This window comes from Octopus bimaculoides, chromosome 4 (assembly GCF_001194135.2).
Source record: "Octopus bimaculoides isolate UCB-OBI-ISO-001 chromosome 4, ASM119413v2, whole genome shotgun sequence".
In the NCBI taxonomy this organism is placed as follows: domain Eukaryota; kingdom Metazoa; phylum Mollusca; class Cephalopoda; order Octopoda; family Octopodidae; genus Octopus; species Octopus bimaculoides.
Genome location: NC_068984.1, coordinates 49,797,034 through 49,815,319, shown reverse-complemented (window position 1 = coordinate 49,815,319; position 18,286 = coordinate 49,797,034). Strand labels below are relative to the sequence as shown.

The 18,286-nt window shown below is 36.2% G+C and overlaps 1 protein-coding gene across 2 annotated transcripts in view; it reads left to right on the top strand.

Moving 5' to 3' along the window:
* Positions 1-18,286, top strand: part of LOC106881250 (solute carrier organic anion transporter family member 4A1) — a 193,017-nt gene that overhangs the window by 78,095 nt on the left and 96,636 nt on the right. The gene's annotated exons all lie outside the window — the stretch shown is intronic.

The following is an 18,286-nucleotide window of genomic DNA, read 5'->3' as shown; positions in this document are numbered from 1 at the left end:
CTGTTTAAAAATTACTTAGTAAGAGCTATTTCTCGTGGCATATATTGCAGATCTACCTCATTACATTACAGTTACATAATAAATACAGAAAATGAGATTGTGATGTTGATTCATTTTTCTAAGACTGTAGACGTGCAAATGAATTAAAATAACACCAAACTGAAACTAATTAGTGAATACTCAGCGTGATCTATTGAATAGTTATACAGGGTCCGGCAAAATGATCTGACACATTTGTAGTCAGATCGATATTGTGAGATGCTAGAGAATTTTCTCAGACCCAAATTGAATATGCTCCACGATACGGAAAATGCTTGGTTTCAACAGGATGGGGCAACAGCCCAGACTTCTCGACGTGCGATGGGAATTTTGAGGGAGATGTTTCCTGGTCATTTAACCTCATTGAGTGGTGACATCGGTTGGCCCGCCCGATCACCTGATTTAAATCCTTGCGATTTTTTCCTCTTGGGATACCTCAAGTCAAAGGTATACATTAATCGCCCTCGATCTATTGAACAACTTAAAGATGCCATTCGTCAAGAAATTGCTGCCATTCCTCATGAAATGATCCGCCGAGTTATGGACAACTTTCATGAACGCCTTCGACAGTGTGTGGACAATGACGGCTCCCATTTGACTGATTTAATTTTAAAAACCAAATGAAACAAAATGGCACTTTTCAAAAATAAATTATTTTTTTTGTTTCTTTTTTTTCCTTTTTTTTTTTTAAATCCAAAAATGTGTCAGATCATTTTACCGGACCCTATACTTCTAAGTGTCGATTAAACAGGTAATTTGCTTATGGTTACCTGTTTCGGCGATATTTGCCGACTCATAAAGGAAATTCTACATAAATAAGTCGGGAAGAATCTATATTTTTATTCAGCTTGTTACGACATGCGTTCAGATGTTCATGCAGTGAAATTGAAGACCTGATTTAAAATTTTAGTATTACAAAACAGCGTTAGATGACTCTATAAATTTGTGCTTCATAACAAAAAGATGAACTTTCATAAAACTTGGAAATCTCATGGGTAGAATTAGAATTGAATAAATGCTAATAAATCGAATAAACAGATTTATAGTATGAAAGAACTGATGGACAAAAAATAAGGCACACAATAAAAAAGAAAGCAAAGCAAAATCAGACATTCCCTGCAAATATTATACACTCGGTTTTTAACAAAAACAGCAAAAGTTTAAATTGTGTATAGCTTAGCCACTATTGGTGATATCCTCCTCGACATTTCCACCTATCCACTTCACACTTTCTCTACTTCTATTTCTCTTTTGTTTTATTCAATATTATTATTGTACTGAAGAAAAGGAAAATGAAAATGCCTTCTCCATCACGTTGGGTAACACATGTTCTAGGATATGAATGACCATTCTTTAGAATTGTTCAACGATTGCAGAAGTAGCAGGAATACGCTACCTTATGTAATGTAGTTTGATTGTTCAAAATGTCTTTTAAAAATATAAGATATATACATTGAAATCTGTTTCTACTTAAGAGATGTCAGTTATGGTTAATTACCCCTCCCCCAGCTTTAATGAATGAGCAAGCCTATGATTAGAAGCTTTCCAACCATAATTCCATATTTTGTTTAGTGAATCTAACTTCATTATTCAATGCCCTCCATTTTTTTTAAAGACTGTTGGTGTGATTTGAAGTTTTAGCTGCTACATCTTGTATATCGACTCGCCACGTAGGGAGTCGCTCGTTAACTCTTGTTGATGTCCGTGATTTGACGAGGTAAGCCAGAAATGGTGACACCTTCACTACATATTCAATAAGCATATTTAATGCTATTATCTGCATCTTCACAGTAATACCCTCAACTGCCATTGATGTAATAATCTGTAGCATAACTGAGTTAACAACCCAAATTGCCATCAGTAATAATTACTGCAATAATGACTTTCATTTGATAAACGATCGAGTCTCTATGCCGTCACTAGAAATAAGTTAAATATCCCTCATATCACACCATGCCTTCCCAAAGAAAGACTGCATTGAAAAATATTATAGATACAGTATGTCTGAAAATAAAGGACGTTGTGGTCATACACGGAATAGCTTTGACTACAGCTTCACTCTGCGCAGGTTAACTATGGATAAATCTATGACAGTATGGCTTCCGGTTTGCACATAAGGCGGGGTTAGCTGATACCATCAATGCCAGTACTTGTCTAGTATTTTATTTTATCGACCCCGAAAGATGAAAGTCAAAGTTAACCGCGTCAGTATTTGATTAGAAAACTTAAAGAATACTGCAATGCATTTTTGCCGACGCTCTAAAGATTCTGCCGGCCATGATATAACCCATCATTATCATAGAAATAATCGCAATATCCTCCAACAGCTTTGCTTCAATTCCCCTGCACATCAATATAACTGTGCAGTATTCACCATTATATGAGCCATTGGCACTCCTCAGTCTAATGGACTTGAAATACATAGCAGAATCTCGCTTCCACAGCAGATAAGGTTGATCTTAATATATGTCTGAATATCAGCCTGGATGTTTGCGGCTGGGACATCTCTAATCATAGGTCTTTTTTCCTAGCCTGACTTGTGGCTAAACAGCAACCAAACTTCACCATCACAGCCACCGCTATCATTATCCATCTCACTACAACCCTACATTTCGGCACTTCTTGAATATGTACTTTGTTGACACCACTCGCTGACCTGATGCAAGTATGACCAACTGTAATAAATGTCACGTGAATATCCTTTTGTTTCTATTTCATCTCTCTATATATATCTCCCTACTATACTATTCCTGCCCGCGAGATTCACAGACATCTACATACAATCTACTGCTGTCACTACCACTAACAACCAAACCATCCACTGTCTTTCTCTTCATATAACCTCTGTTACTCTAATTAGTGTCAAGAGCGAAGCTATTATTCTTCAGTATTTTTTCAATTCCCTTTGCTTGCTTTTGACCGGAAGTCAGTCCTTTTTTCCTTCCTTTTCCTCTCTACTTCCTTTCAGGTTGATATTGAATTATATTCTATGCTTGTGGCGTATCGACTTTGTAATGTGACTTTTGTTTCCTGAAAGAAACTACTTAAAACTTTTCTTGCTACATGGAAAGGCAAGGACATTGCCACTTCATATTCGTCATGTCATTCATTACACTGTAGACTCTGTGCTTATTGTTAAACCGAAACAATTACTGTGTTAGACAAAAGGTTTGAGTTGACTTTTACTTTTATTTTCAAATTTCCAATTTGATGATCAAAAGTATTGCATTCGTGGCCATCTCGTTTATTACGGAATTATCTTATGTCATTGCATTTTTGAGATGGTAATGTATGATTTGAAAATTTAACTGCTATTTTTCGTAGGTGAAGTGGCCGCATCGTTGACTGATTAATAGCAATGGACCAGTAGGAACGATTCTTTGCTACAAATTTATTGCCTGCCAATCTTAAAAGCAATGTTTTTGAAATGAGTACAAATATTATTTTCGTTTTGCTTTCATTAATTAGTCCCTTAAAATGGCTTGTTTCCAACTACTGGCTAAGTAAAATTCACTAATGAGATAAATCCCATCATTAGATACAATAACAGGTTCCCAACGTGATCATTCGAGTTGCTTGAACCAGAAACAAAATACAGTCTGATTACAAACTCTAGTGTCCTAAGTCAGTGGTGATGGAATGAGGTACATGTTAGATAATATGGCTTTGGATACATTATGTCTGAAAAGAAATGAATGCAGTTGATCGTAGTTCTGCACAATCAAGATTTTAATCTGGAAGTAGTCAAAGAATCAACGTCTGGAGCCTCTTAGATGGTCCTTTGACCTACTAGAAATTGACACCAAATATCCACGTTACTCTGCCATCTTAAAAAATATAATATAAACTTTCATACAATGCGGCTGAAAACGACAGTAGTCACAGTTGGAACTTTGCTATCTTGTGGCTAAACTATAGTTGGAGGGAGTATATTCTATATTTCCTATGATAGAGCAGAGATTGTTTCCGCAACGGCAAGTCTAGTACAAACTCTTTACAGCTTTAGCTACAGCTGTAAGTCTTGCAAAACCATCACCGAGATCGGGAAGATGCCTTCGTGCATAGCAGTGCCCACAAGCTCTCCTACCTTCCAAATTACAACCGAACCTGTTTGAGAAATGGAAGCAAGGAGAATTTTGCAAAATTGTTTACTATAGGTGCAGGAGTAGCTATGTGCTTACCAACCACATGGTTTCGAGTTCGGGTCCACTGCGTGGTACTTTGGGCAAGTGTCTTCTATTATAGCCTTGGGCCGACTAAAGCCTTGTGAGTGGATTTGGTAGACGGAAACTGAAAGAAGCCCGTATATATATATGTATGTATGTTTTTGTCCCCCACCCCACCATCACTTGACAAATACAGCGGCTCGGCAAAAGAAACTGATAGAATGAGTACTAGGCTTACAAAGAATAAGTCTTGGGGTCAATTTGCTCGACTAAAGGTGGTGCTCTAGCATGGCCACGGTCAAATGACTGAAATAAAAGAATATCCAATCATAAAGATTTTATAAGTAGTACTCCTTCACGTCTATCTCTTTCCTCTTCAACACCTCATATATTATTTATGTCAAGGTTTGTGGTCTTGTTGATCTGAATCAACCAGAAGTAATTATTAATCTTCATTTACTATCTAACAATGTATTTTTAGAGTAACTACCTTTCCTCACAAATCTTGTCAATCTTTGTATTTCTGGACAAATATATCCGGATTGTTGGAAAAGCCCTACAATGTAATCTATTCTGAAGAAAGGCAATCACTTTAAACCTACCCACTATCGTCTTAGCAGATGCATTTCAAAATTTCAGAATGCGAATCTCTTGAATCTCTTTCTTTCTTCACTGACAACCAATATGACTTGATAAAGACAGATCAACCACAGGTTTATTCTTTCGCATCACTAGACATTTGGGGAGAAAAGTCGTATTGCTATCCTGGAGATCAGCAAAACTTTCGACCATATCTGGCATGAGAACCTCTTGTTAAAATCTCATGTCTATGACCTCTAAGCGTCTTCCAGATAGATTTACTGTCAGACTGTTCTATAAATCACATATAGTGGTGAGCTGACAGGCGTTAGCACACCAGATGAAATGCTTAGCGGTATTTCTTCTAGCTCTATGTTCTGAGTTCAAATGTCGCCGAGGTCGACTTTTCCCTTCCTCTTTTTGAGATCGATAAGTACCAGTTGAGTATTGGGGTCGATGTTATCGACTATCCCCCTTCATCAAAATTTGAGGCCTTGTGCCTATAGTAGAATTATTTCTCCTTATCTATTTGATGCACGGTGGTAGATTCAAGTTTTAATAAATTTCTAATGTAATTAGTATTAACATCTCACTGTCTTCTCTTTCAGTCCTTTCATTATTCATCCACTCTTTGCTTACTCGCGCTTTAGATTGTGTTGAGGACGTATTTTTAAAATTAATTTTCATGTATCTAAATCGCGTATCATAATGCACACTCTAGAAATCTTGTGCGCATTGTGTTATTTGCATGTTGACTGTGTATGTGAGTGGCAGTTTAGCAAACTTCCTCTTTTCTACTTCCGTTGAAACTTTTGTACAAGTGCAAAATGTATTAAAAAAAAAATCCTAATATAATTTCTTACATTAGCATGATATTACAATGTTTCTCAGTGGAACGAGCAAGCGAGAGCTTGTAAGATTGAAAATATCTAGCGATGCAATAAGAGAAAATAGATTCGGAGAGAAGCATGTACAGTTGCAATCTATATTGCACTTTTCTCTTGAATGTTATTAAATAGAACCGAAATAAAACATTATTGAACTGAAATAAGGCATTGATGTAATAAAATTCAAATAAAACAGTATTGATGTAATAGAATTGAAACACAAATGCTGTAATAGCCGTATTTCTTATCAAATCTATTTTCCCGTTTGTTTTTCTTTCTTTCTTTATTTATTTATTTCTTGCCCTAGCCCTCTTTCTCCCTCTTACGTCCTTTTACGTCTCACATATTTTTCTCTTTTGCTTTTCATCTTCCCTTTCTCACTTCTCTCTTTCCCCTCACTTCTCTCTTTCCCCTCACTTCTCTCTTTCCCCTCACTTCTCTCTTTCCCCTCACTTCTCTCTTTCCCCTCACTTCTCTCTTTCCCCTCACTTCTCTCTCTCTCTCCTTCTCACTTTTCTCTTTCCCCTCACTTTTCAACTCACAATTTTTTCATTTTTCTGCGTCCTTTCTTACCACGGTTTCACTCGGTGGACTTGAGAAGAGCACCTAAGTTCTTGGCTGGTGAGTTTAGGCAATATTGCAACTTTACTACGAAGGTTTAATTTTATTTTAAAACCTGGAATATTCATCCTCAAGCTTGAATTAAGTTCCTTTACTTTTATGCTTTCTTAGAATATCGTTTACAGTAATTCTAAAATTGGCTATTAGTGGTTAACTTTCGTAGATTATTTAGTTTGACTTGTTAACCATACTTTCCAATTCCAAGCAAAATAGTTTTAGTATGGCGAAAAAAGAGTTACTTGTGTTTTGACACTTATTTTTCTGTGTATGCCGGTTTAAAAAAAATTACTTTTCTGTATATGCCTGGTTTTTCTCTTTTACTGCGTTGCGTTCATTCTCTGGAGCACGTCTTTACCAGGATACTACCTTCTAATTAAAGCTAATGGTTATTTTTACCTGCAGTAGTTATTTTATCGTGTCTCGGAAAAAATGGAAGACAAATGGAAGATTTGAACTTGTATAATATTAAATAGTTACTATCTTAAGAGTACAGTTTTTTACTGTAACGAGCGACTCCGCTGAGTTTAATCAAGGAGCGTTTCGACAAAGTGGTAAATTCTCCTGTTAGGGAATCGGTCTTGCTGGAGAGTAGTTGATAACTACGGATTGCTTTTCTCGGAAGACTACATAGATTTGAACACTATTGGTATCCCAATTGTCGAGTGTATTACACAACTTTAAAGATAGTAGTTTTTCGTTGCAGTCTGTATTATCTTTCATTTTTTAATCTATCTTTTTATCTCTCCACCGCCTCTCTCTCTTCTCTCTCTCTCCGCCTCATACCAGTGAGCAACGTCAATCGGGTATTTTATTTAACTTATACGTTAAACACAAAACAGTGATTTTGAATGGCAATTCTGTTGGCAAAAAATATAAAATAAAAAACATTTCCCACATGATCTGGTGTTATATCATCTCAGTTTCTGATCTTTTAATATGACCTTACAACGATTCTAAGCTAGGCTTCTCAGGATTCTCTTGTTCCACGAGAGATATACTCCCCCCCCCTCCCCAACACTATAACCTCTTCTTCTCTACTCCAAGCAAACAAACTAAACAAATAAATTAATGAATAAATACAATCTCGAAAATAATAAAACCTGCTTTTTCTCACTAATTTCACTATTCGTACATACCCTGATAAACAAATAAACAAGTGAGAATCTATTTAACCTTTTCTACGAGTGGAAAGCAATATCAATTGCTGCTTATCCATCATCAGTCTACATCTCGTCTACTGTTTTAACTACATATCAGAACCACTGCGGTGGTTTGGCGATGAAATCTAACTACATTTCAGGGATGTGAAAGTGTTTTACTTTTATTTTTCTGTTCTTTCTTTATGTAAAGTTGCTATTCCATTTATGTAGAAATATTTAATGAATTGTGTTGGCTGAGAAAAATAGAGCATTGGGCTAGATATGTTTTGCTGTAATCTAGTAGGTACTTCCCTGTAATGACTAGATTCGATATTGCAGCACAGAAGCCCTTTCTTTTAAGTTCAAGTTTTATCTTCTTTCCAAGGACAGCCATATACTGCGTACGAGTTTTTTGATACAATTTTTTTTTTTTTGAAAGATTTGACATGGCTTTGACAATAAAATGTTTAGATTGTGTGTGTTTTATCGTAACTAGACATGATTCTCCTATTATAAGTTTAATCTGAACTTTTCTCGCGAAGATGGCACTATCTTGCTGCATGTAAAAGCTCCCACTATAAATTACATTCTCATTAAATTTATATTTACAAAGGAACGTAATTGGTGAAGCTAAGGCAGTAGTAGGGACCTCAAGCATTTGAGTTCATATCTTGCTGGAGTCAACTTTTCAAATCATTTCTTCAGGGTCAGGAAAATATGAGTCAATTTCTAAAGGTTGATGTTATGGACTTTGCACCTCTGTAGTAATACATATCGTGTTTACTCAAAAGAAATCGATTACCAGCGAACTTACGATACCATTTTTTTTCTGTCTTTATTTTCTTTTTGTGAAGTTGTTGATTTCTAATGGTCATTTTTCTTTCCACTAATCTCACTTGAGCTTAACGATTTTAAATCAATACTTAACATGTTAATCGGGCACGGTAATAAATTGATGCCGATGACCTACTCGCAACTCATCAACAAGTATGTACAGGCATACAAACACGTACATACACACAAAAACAAACGCATTCTCTCTCTCTCTCTCTCTCCTCTCTCCTCTCTCTTTCACTCACTTTCTCACAGTTTACAAAAGTAACCACAATTCAAATCAACACTAAAAGTGATACTTTCAACTATCTTAAATACACTGTATATACTTGTTGCGAATTCGACATTTAGACAGGATTAATTCTAATCCTCAAGATTAATCCTCTTAAAATTATCAGGTAGTAGCGACTTCAATAATTCGCAGATGTGCATAAGATACGTCCCAGCATTGGTCTCGTGTAGAGAGATAAGAATACATAAATATTATAGTTTGTTTCATCGCAAGCACATTAATATCAATGCAGTTTACACGCAAATGCTAATGTGGAGCGAAGATCACAATGAAGATAAAAGTAAGTTTCAGTCAAGTTGATTTCACAGACCAGTTTCGATTCTCAATAGGACGTCTTTCCCTTCACTTTAATTTCGAGTGGATTATGAAGCCTCTACGTGGTCAATCGACATGCTTCAAATAGTAACCAAATATTCCTCAAATTACCTCTACCACATGAAAAAGACTTTAGTTGGGCTATAACAGCAGCAACAGCTTCTTGAAAGAAGAACGCATGCTTCAAAGCCACTCATTTATAGATATATATATGCAGTATAATGGTCGTTTTCCACTCCTGAAAAAAAAATATATTGGCTTCTTTCAACTATTAAATTTGCGTCGAAACTATGAACAGTACCAGAGTAATAATTATAACATATTTAGACTGTTGTGAATGTGTGAGATTTCAGTTTCGGTCCAAGTGAAACGAACTTGCCGTAGAGCGATAGAAGTAATTGATCATATATTCGATGCTACACTACAAAGTTTAATCTTGAAATGAAGTACTTTACATTTACTAAGTAACACCAAACGAGTTGTCTCGTGTCAATGCTTGCTTGTTAAAATTTTAATACGCTTCTTTCATACTGTTTTCTAGTGTTCCTAAAATATGGGATCTTTGTTTTCGAGTATTGGTAAATAGTTTTAAACCGTGGTGATGCCGTAAGAATTAGCGAACGATTCCTTTACTTGTAGTTCTGAGGTCACATTCATCTGTGATAGTTGGTAACTTATTTACAAACAGGGTTGGGTAAGGAAACGAGTTCCAATGAGGTTAACATGTTCTAGATATGCTTATCTGAGAATGAAGCCTCTCATGTAGTTTCTAATCACTTCATTAGAGTATGACTCATTTTCTATCATTAAACTACTGAGACATTAAACCGGGAAAGTTCACTATTACGCCGTTGTTGTTGTTGTTCTTGACATTATTTATATATAATTTTTGTTTTTTATACTCTAATAATAATAAAATAACTGTATTTTCTAAGACAGATTGTGCAATTGTGACATTTTCTTTCTGCTGGATAAAACTCGCATGAAATGGATTTTTTTAATTCTTTTTTTTTATTCAAGATAACAGTCTGTTCCATTTAAATGTCCTTATGTTTATCTCTGAACTATGTTTCTCTGGTCGTCCCTCTTATAAACTTGCAAACTTGAAAGATGACATTTTAATTGCTATAATAAAACAACTACTGTTATTAATGTTGCTACAAGCAGTAGTCTTTGTTTCTCTCTTTTTCTCTGACAACTGATTTGTTGTCTTTTTTAAAAGAAATATCTTTACATAATATGAAATAAATTTCAGATAATGTCAATGATGTGACATTGTAATGTCTGATAGTGCTGATGCAATCGTGTGGCTAGGATTGTGTGGGTTTTGGTGTTAATGTTTTGTGTTATTTACAAACACCTTTTTCTAACTGCACCAATTTTGCACACTGGTGGATTTGAGTTCGGCTTTGCCATGCAACGGGACAGATCTTCAGTTGGGTCTTGTAATATAAACTATATACCTTTTTACATTGTATTTTCTTCACTAGGAACTAATTGACATTTTTGATAGCGCATAGTTATTGTGAAACATAGTAAGGCTCAATTTGTTTAAGTACCATTATGGTTGTTTTGCGGCAGTATCTGTGTTTCAGATAGAATCAGTGCAGTGACGGGGTGAATCTCAATAGTTGTGTTATGATGTGCAGGTGGACAGATAGCGTCGGTGTGCTGTCGTGGTGCTTTAGTAGTCGTGACAGTGTTTAGATCACTGTGATGTATTATTAGCCTTCATACTGTTTTATATTAAGATATTGATCAATCTACGTGGCTTTACTTGACAGTTGGGTTGTTACGGTCTGTGAGTCGAAACAGAAACATGAATGTTCTACATGAAGCATTGATTTCTTTGGGTGATAAGAAAAATTCTTCAATTTGTCAAGAGAGCAGACGTAGAGGAATGTTAAACTTGTGACATGGTTTTTTCTCTATAGTCATAATGTGAAATTAGTTTAAAAAGTTTTCGTGCAATGATCTTCAAATCTTTTTTTTTCCTTTTTAATATTGGTATAGCCCCAGACTATATCAACCAATATGTCCTTTAATAAAACGGTAGGAAGTGATTCTACATAAATTTGACAGCTATTTCCAGCGTGTCAAGTGAACACGTCGAAGCTCCATCGTTTCATTGTAACGCTGTTAATATTTAGCGCTTACGTCAGTTCTGAATCGCTCTGGCCTATGTATGATCAAAAGCATTCATGTATGTAAGGAACTCACAACCACATACAACGTGTACGCCCCTAAGACGGTAGAGTATGATTTGATATTGATTTTGTTGCTATTTCTACCAGTCACGTACTAACTACGTAGAGGCTCCCTTTGTTGGCTCACCGTAGAACAATACTTAAGTGTGTGTGTGTGTGTGTGTGTGTTATGGACAGTGTAACAGTTAAAATGTCAGTACCAACGCTAACAGCGCGGATATGTAAATAATAGACAGTTAACGTGTGGCTGATGCTGATTCGACATTAGAAATAGTACTACTTCCGAAGTAAAATGTCTGTACGTGAGAGCGCGCGTAGTTGGGTGTGTACGAGCACATGCCGAAGCTCGCACGCGCACACGTTATATTTAGGCTGATCCAGTAACCTGCTACACTGGGGTTTTCTGACGTTTACTTTTTCAGACTGGAATAAAATTAACTGTGTATATGTTTGTGTGTATTAATATGTATGTATATTTGTCTTAGTGTATGAAAGTGTTTTACAGTTATGAGGTCCTGGATTCCATCACAGTGTGCATCATTTTAGGCAAGGTTATTTTTTCTGTAGAACCAATCCAAGCCCGGTTTGTCAAATTGGGTTGACTGAAATTTTGTTGAAGTTTATTGGATACACTGAATATATTATTCAAAAGGCCACCATTGTTACCCACTCAATCATGAAATTTTAGTCTGAGGGGTACGCTTATGGTATAAGTATTTGTTTGATTCAACTGCATAAATAACATTTAAAAACTTGTACAATAAAAGCAAGTATTGCACATAAAATATTATCTCATTTCGCCTTTACTTAAATGCGGGCAACATCCAGCTTGCCCTCCCATTACAATTGGTCCAAATGCTTGGTCTCGCCAATACTGATGATCTCCTCCGATGAACGCATATCCTTAAAATTGGAAAGTTAATATTGATCCGTATTGCTCCTCTGTAAGCAAAGGTGATGCTACTGCTACGCATACTGGTATCTCAGATGGTATCAAGTGTATAGACACTTGTGATTGCTAGAAACTTACTCCAACTTATCACTCATGTTATGTCTAACAACATCCCCAAGCCACACACTAACCACTATACCCAGATATTGTTTCACTGATTTCGTCCCAGGTCCTGGAATTCTTTCTCCTCCGCACGTGTCTTTCCTGCTGTTGTTCTTGACTTGCAGAAATTCAAGCAAAATGTTAATGGTATCAACCTCACCGTTGTCAGAAGATCTATGAAAATATATGTACTGTTCCTTCCTCCAAACTTAGTTACAATGAATTAGAGTTCAGTAATATTTTTTTCAAATAGCGAACACAAGATATTTGTTACTGTGTTATTTGGGGCGTGGGGAATATGCTATTTAAAAACCAGATTAGCACTGAATCGTTGTATCGTTCAATTCTTTTTATCCTTGATAAAGTGTCTGGGACAATATATTCGTCCTTGTTTGTTGTTTTAGCCCTTTGGCTGCCCAGTGCATCACGTGATACACAAGGCTTATTTTCCTGGCATCCATGCATCGCATACAACACACACCCCGAGTTTTTTATACAATCACCAGGGTTAATATGTGACTTAATGGAAAACTCTATATCACTCAGAACATCTGAAACAAGTGCTAACTAAAAATCTGAAAATAACTGTGAATGTATAGGACAAATTTATGAAAATGATAAAAACGGTGTGATTTGAGATATTTAACTGCCATTCTTATCCGGTCTTGCAAGTTAACAAACTCATTCATTAACTGTGTGTGTATAATTTCATTAATGGTAGAGAAACCGAATGAGGAAGGAAGTCAATTGGCTATTGTGTAGTAAATTGCAGCGACAACAAACACAATTAGAAATAAGTGGCCTGTTTGTAGTGGTGACAATAGCAGTAGTATTATGAGCAGTAGAAATATTAGCAATGGTTTCGGTGTGGGAACAGTGGTTGCATCTGTGACACCAGGAACATCGTTGTTAATGACTACAAGCTGCTGTAATGCATCAGTTATAATAACCCGGATATCACTAGTTTCTATCTTAATACAGTAATTAATGTCTACTTTATTATTGGATGTCGATTTTTAGAGCGAGGTTTTTAAAAAGAAATCATGAATTTGTTTAGGTTTATATATGATGGAAAGAAGATGGATCTGGTGATTCGGGACTAAATTTTCGTATCAGAATTTTCGATTGTTATTTTATCAGGCGAAGGGACAGCACTGAAGAATCAGTCATCGTACATAGGAAGTGTCACACGATCCTCACTGTACAATTTCTGCTGACACTCGCGAACATTTAACTTTAGCTAGCTTGCTATCCATCCTGCTTGCTCGCAAAAAGAACTTCATTGCTACTAGTGCATCAGGTAAAAATGTTTTCCGCATTTGTTCCGATTCACTGAATTCTAAGCTGAAATTCCTCCGGGTTGACTTTGCTTTTCATCTTATCGAAATTACTAAATAAATTACAAGCCTTTTGTAGTAAATTGATGGACTTGTTGAATCAAATACCCTGTGGAATTATTCAAGTTGTTTTTCGAACCCCGGATAAGCCCTGATTAAGTAAATCTATCTATTCCAGCCCTTGCATTCGCAGGTTTTAGGTATTACGGAGAACTGCATTATCGCTGAATTCTGTGTTCGGTGGTGAAATCTTTGAAATTGAACCCAGTACTTTACAGCTATTTATTTTAAGGACCTTAGAAGGTTGAAAGTGAAACTTGACCACGTTTGCAACAGAATTACTCTGAGAGCTTAATCTTTTACTTATTAACAATATCCAAGTTACCGCAAGTAGCAATCTACTTTATTTGAAATGACCGAAGAGAGAAGACAGTTAGATAATGCAGTTCTCCGTAATACCTATATACACACGCCCGTAACAATATAATTCACATTTTATGAAGGAATGACTGGTTATAATAATTTTTGTGGTAGTGTGATGGGGAAGGGTGAGGTTAATAGCTGATAGTCGGTAGATTAGGAATATGATACACCCTTCTTTATATTGGGTGCGGAGACTTCATAATTGATATCCACCCCTAACCTATTTTCTTTGCTTTTGTCCACACTCCCTCGACTGCTTTTCTTCGTCTCTCCACCCCTGAACCGGGTCAGATCAACACTTTCATTTTCTTAAAAAAACTTTCTATGTTGGAAATAATTGGTTTTGAAAAAGATATTTTTCCATCATACGTAATAGCGGAGTTTTTGCTAAGAGCAGACGCTATATTCAAGCAAAGTAACTTCAAATATATATATATATATTCTGGGATTAAATTGTTTTATATAGTCACAAGATCTCCAGTTTCTGCTGAAACAGTAATGTGTAATTGATAACATTAATGCTGCTTTTCAAGAGTAACTTTCTAAATGTTGCTTGAGTATCTACATGTTGTTTAGTCCAGTGTTTCTCATAGGGAACAAGGTTCATTACGGTACGATGAAGCTTGCACATCGTAGTGAAATTCTATGGTTGTTTCTAACAGGTAGACAGACCACCTCGATTTTCCTTCGTTAGCTCGATCAAATTCTAAGGTACAAGCTACCCAATTTTCCGTGAAATAGGATCCAACTCGCAGCCGCGTTGTTGCGAAGTGTACTTTTGAATCAGACAATAACACCTGTATCCATAACCTATTTGTTTGCAGAGACAAATAGGGCATAGGTGCAGGTATGATTACCTGGTTAAGGCGATCACGCCGGGACCTGGCTTTATCTCTGAAAACACAGATAGAACTGGATAAATACATGTTCTAGGAGTGGCACCTTTGGCTACTGTCTTCTTCTATAGCCTCGGGCCGATCAAAGCCTTGTGAGGGGATTTGGATGATGGAAACTGAAAGAAGTCCGTTGTGCACACACACACACACACACACACACACACACACATGTATGTGGTAAGGTTGTTTTTGTGTCCCTGTTTATGTCCCCTTTAGCGGCGGCAAAAGAGACCGATAGGATAAGAAGCAGGCTTTTAAAAAAAATCAAGTACTGGGGCCGATACATTCGACTAAAAGTTCTTCAGAGCCGTGCCCAGCATGGCCGCAGTCTAAAGATTGCAACAAATAAGATATATATTGTTCGTCAGCTGCCGTATTGTCGATTTCCAGTAGCTGTTGTCTATATTATGACATCTGTCTGTGTGTCAATCAAGTCGACATTTGCGTGTCGAGATGCGTGTCCAGAGAGCAGATGTTCCCCTGGTGGGCTCATGATTTCAATAGTTATTGACTTTGTCTCTGCGCAACACGTGTCTTTCCATATATTCAGAACGGATGTTTAGTGTTTGATGTCGATTAAAACTGTCTATCGTCTATCCTTGTTTGGTGAATTTGACATATCTACCTGCATGTGTATGTGCGCGCGCGCGCACTACGTGTGCATCTGTCCGCACGGGCGGAAGAGAGAATATAGATATGCATAGAGATATACGTACGTGTGTGTGTTTCTCTACTCTGAAAAATAATTTGTTTACTAAGCACCATGTGGTAAAATACTTTTCCACAGAAATCCAAGTAAATGAAATAGAAGAAATACTATAAGTAAAATACACAGTAAATTAATTAAGCATGCAGCCACTTTACTTGGCACTTATCTAAAATAAATTTGAATAAATTATCGCTACATAATATATTATCAAATCTCAGACTATTTAAATCCTGGTCGTGTATTGGGTTTCCTTCACTCGAACTCAGATCTGCAGGCGGTAAGAACTTGTGTGTCTGAGTGTGCATGTGTGTGCGTACACATTCAAAACGAGGACAGAATCATTTGATATTTATATAATATTTTTGAGTTTTAATTAATTTTTTCTCTATTTGTTAATCTTTGGATTTAATCGGGTTTTAAATCAGGTTTCTAGTTCAGGGTTACTTACAATTGAAGATTATTTATTTATTCATTTAGTTATTTATTCATCTTATATTTTTGAATTTAATGCGAAGACGTAAAGGTGGGGAGAGCAATATCGTGACTGTTCAGAATTTCGCCCTGCAGTATCGTAGGTTCAGGTTCAATTCGTACTAGGCAACACCTATGCCGAGTGTCTTTTAGTAATAGTGATGAAAATTGTCCAGCGTGGCTGTGTGGTACGAAGGTCGCTTCTCAACCACATGGTTCCGAGTTCAATCCCACTGCGTTGCACCTTGGGCAAATCTATTATAGCTCCAGGCTAACCAAAACATTGTGAATGGATTTAGTAGATGGGAACGGAAAGAAGCCCATCGTGTATATGTATGTATCTGTAGGTGTTTGTCCCACCACTGCTTGACAACCGGTGCTGGTTTGTTTACAGCTCTTAATGGTTCGGCAAAAGGATCCGATAAAATAAGAAACAGCTTTTATGGAAAAAACAAACACAAACAATAAGTTCAGTCGTCAACTCATTCCACTAAAACTCTTCAAGGTGGTCTCCAGCATGCTTGCTTACAAATGACTGAAACAAGTGTGTGTTCCTTGTGTGTTTGTGTTGTTTGTCGTGTAAGACAGCGGCAAATAGATAGATAAAAAATATTAGATTAAAACAAGCGATAGAGTCGTTCGCTCTATGATGTCTGCAATCTATTGATTGAAAACAGTAAATGAATGAATGAAAGAAGTAGGATGTTTTTTGGACAATAGGTTTCAATGAAGACATGATGCAGGAGAATATTATTTCTACTTTTTTTTTTCCGTCGTGTCTCAGTAGATTCGTTAAAGTGACAGATAAAATACTCTGCAATATCTATGCTCATTACGTAGAGGCTTTGAACTTAAATTTAAATCTATGTTCAAATCCCGTCAAGATTGGTTTTGTATTTTCATCTATCAGCATATATATGACGTCTTATTATGCTGCTGTCATTTTCATTGTTCGTTCCCATCTTCAGCAGTACCACTTTTGCTAACGTTGTGCCGCTGAAGTTGTTGCTATCAACGATGAAAATTTCTCACTATCTACGAGATTTGAACTTGAATCCAATATCTGGCATATGAATATTATAAGTCATTTCTGCACAAATCTCTGCTGATTTGGCCGATCTCAGTGCGTGCTAACAATGACAACGATCTGTTCCCTTTTTAATCAATTTGACCGTCCGTATAAAGCTGGTGAGCCATGGCAAACTGAGTTAGGTATATGCTACCTCTTATATGTAAGAAATTATATATCGTCTATAAAATCCTAAAAGAAAAAGTTAGAGAAAATATGCATAAATCAGACCCTAACATTCTTTTTTTTTTTTTTAATTAAAAAACTGATTCAACAATATAGTTTCTATATTTTCAGATCAGATATACAAAAACGACTATATAGTAATTGCTGGGACGCTTTTAATCTCTCCGTCTCTCTCCTCCTACACACACACATGTCAGCCCTATCAGAGCAATCATAATTTTCAGTGTTGATAGGTTATTTGTAAAAAGAGAGAATCAATTCATTTTTCTTAAGAGAAGAAATGCAAAGTAAACGATTTTTAGTAATATAAAGAGCAATCGATTCTGACCCAGAAGAATAATGGTTTCTAAAAGAGATAGATCTCATTGGCTGGGCAAAGTTTTAGTTGGTTCTATCGTCCAGTACTTGACTGTTACCTATTTTATCAATTCTGGAATGGTGGAAGGCAGCATTGACCAGGATGAATTTGAATTCAGAGCATAAGAGAATGTAACTCACTACAGCAAGAAATTTCATATGTCCTCACAACCTATTCTTTCGCTCCACTGCTTTTCATCCTGTAGTCAACAATAATATTGATTACTTACAGATGTACAGAACCAAAAACTTAGTATAGTATAGTTCATTGTATCAGCTTGTTAGTTACTTAACAGGCACATATCTGTTATTAATTTTAAAGACCGCCCTCTTCCTCCTAGATGAAAGGTAAAGTCGACTCCTGTGGGATTTATATTTGAAACATACAACTTACAGATATAACTTAATACTGTAGTGACATTTGAGTTGGGACTGTAATGTTCTTGCTTAGAACGAAGAAAACGGCTCCTACATAGCAAACAGTATGATGTTTCAAAGCCTACTCTGCTTTCGGTTCTTAGTCGAAGTCAATTCCTTTTCCTTATACTTCTCACTAGCATTACCAGTGTGTAAATATTATATCGTTTCCCTCTCCTCCATAAATGTTTGATAGGGCTCCTGAGTAAGATATGTTTTTCAATTTAAATATTTAATCTCACTATGCACCTTTCGCCCCACTCTTTAAAATGTTACAATTGTAAGGAG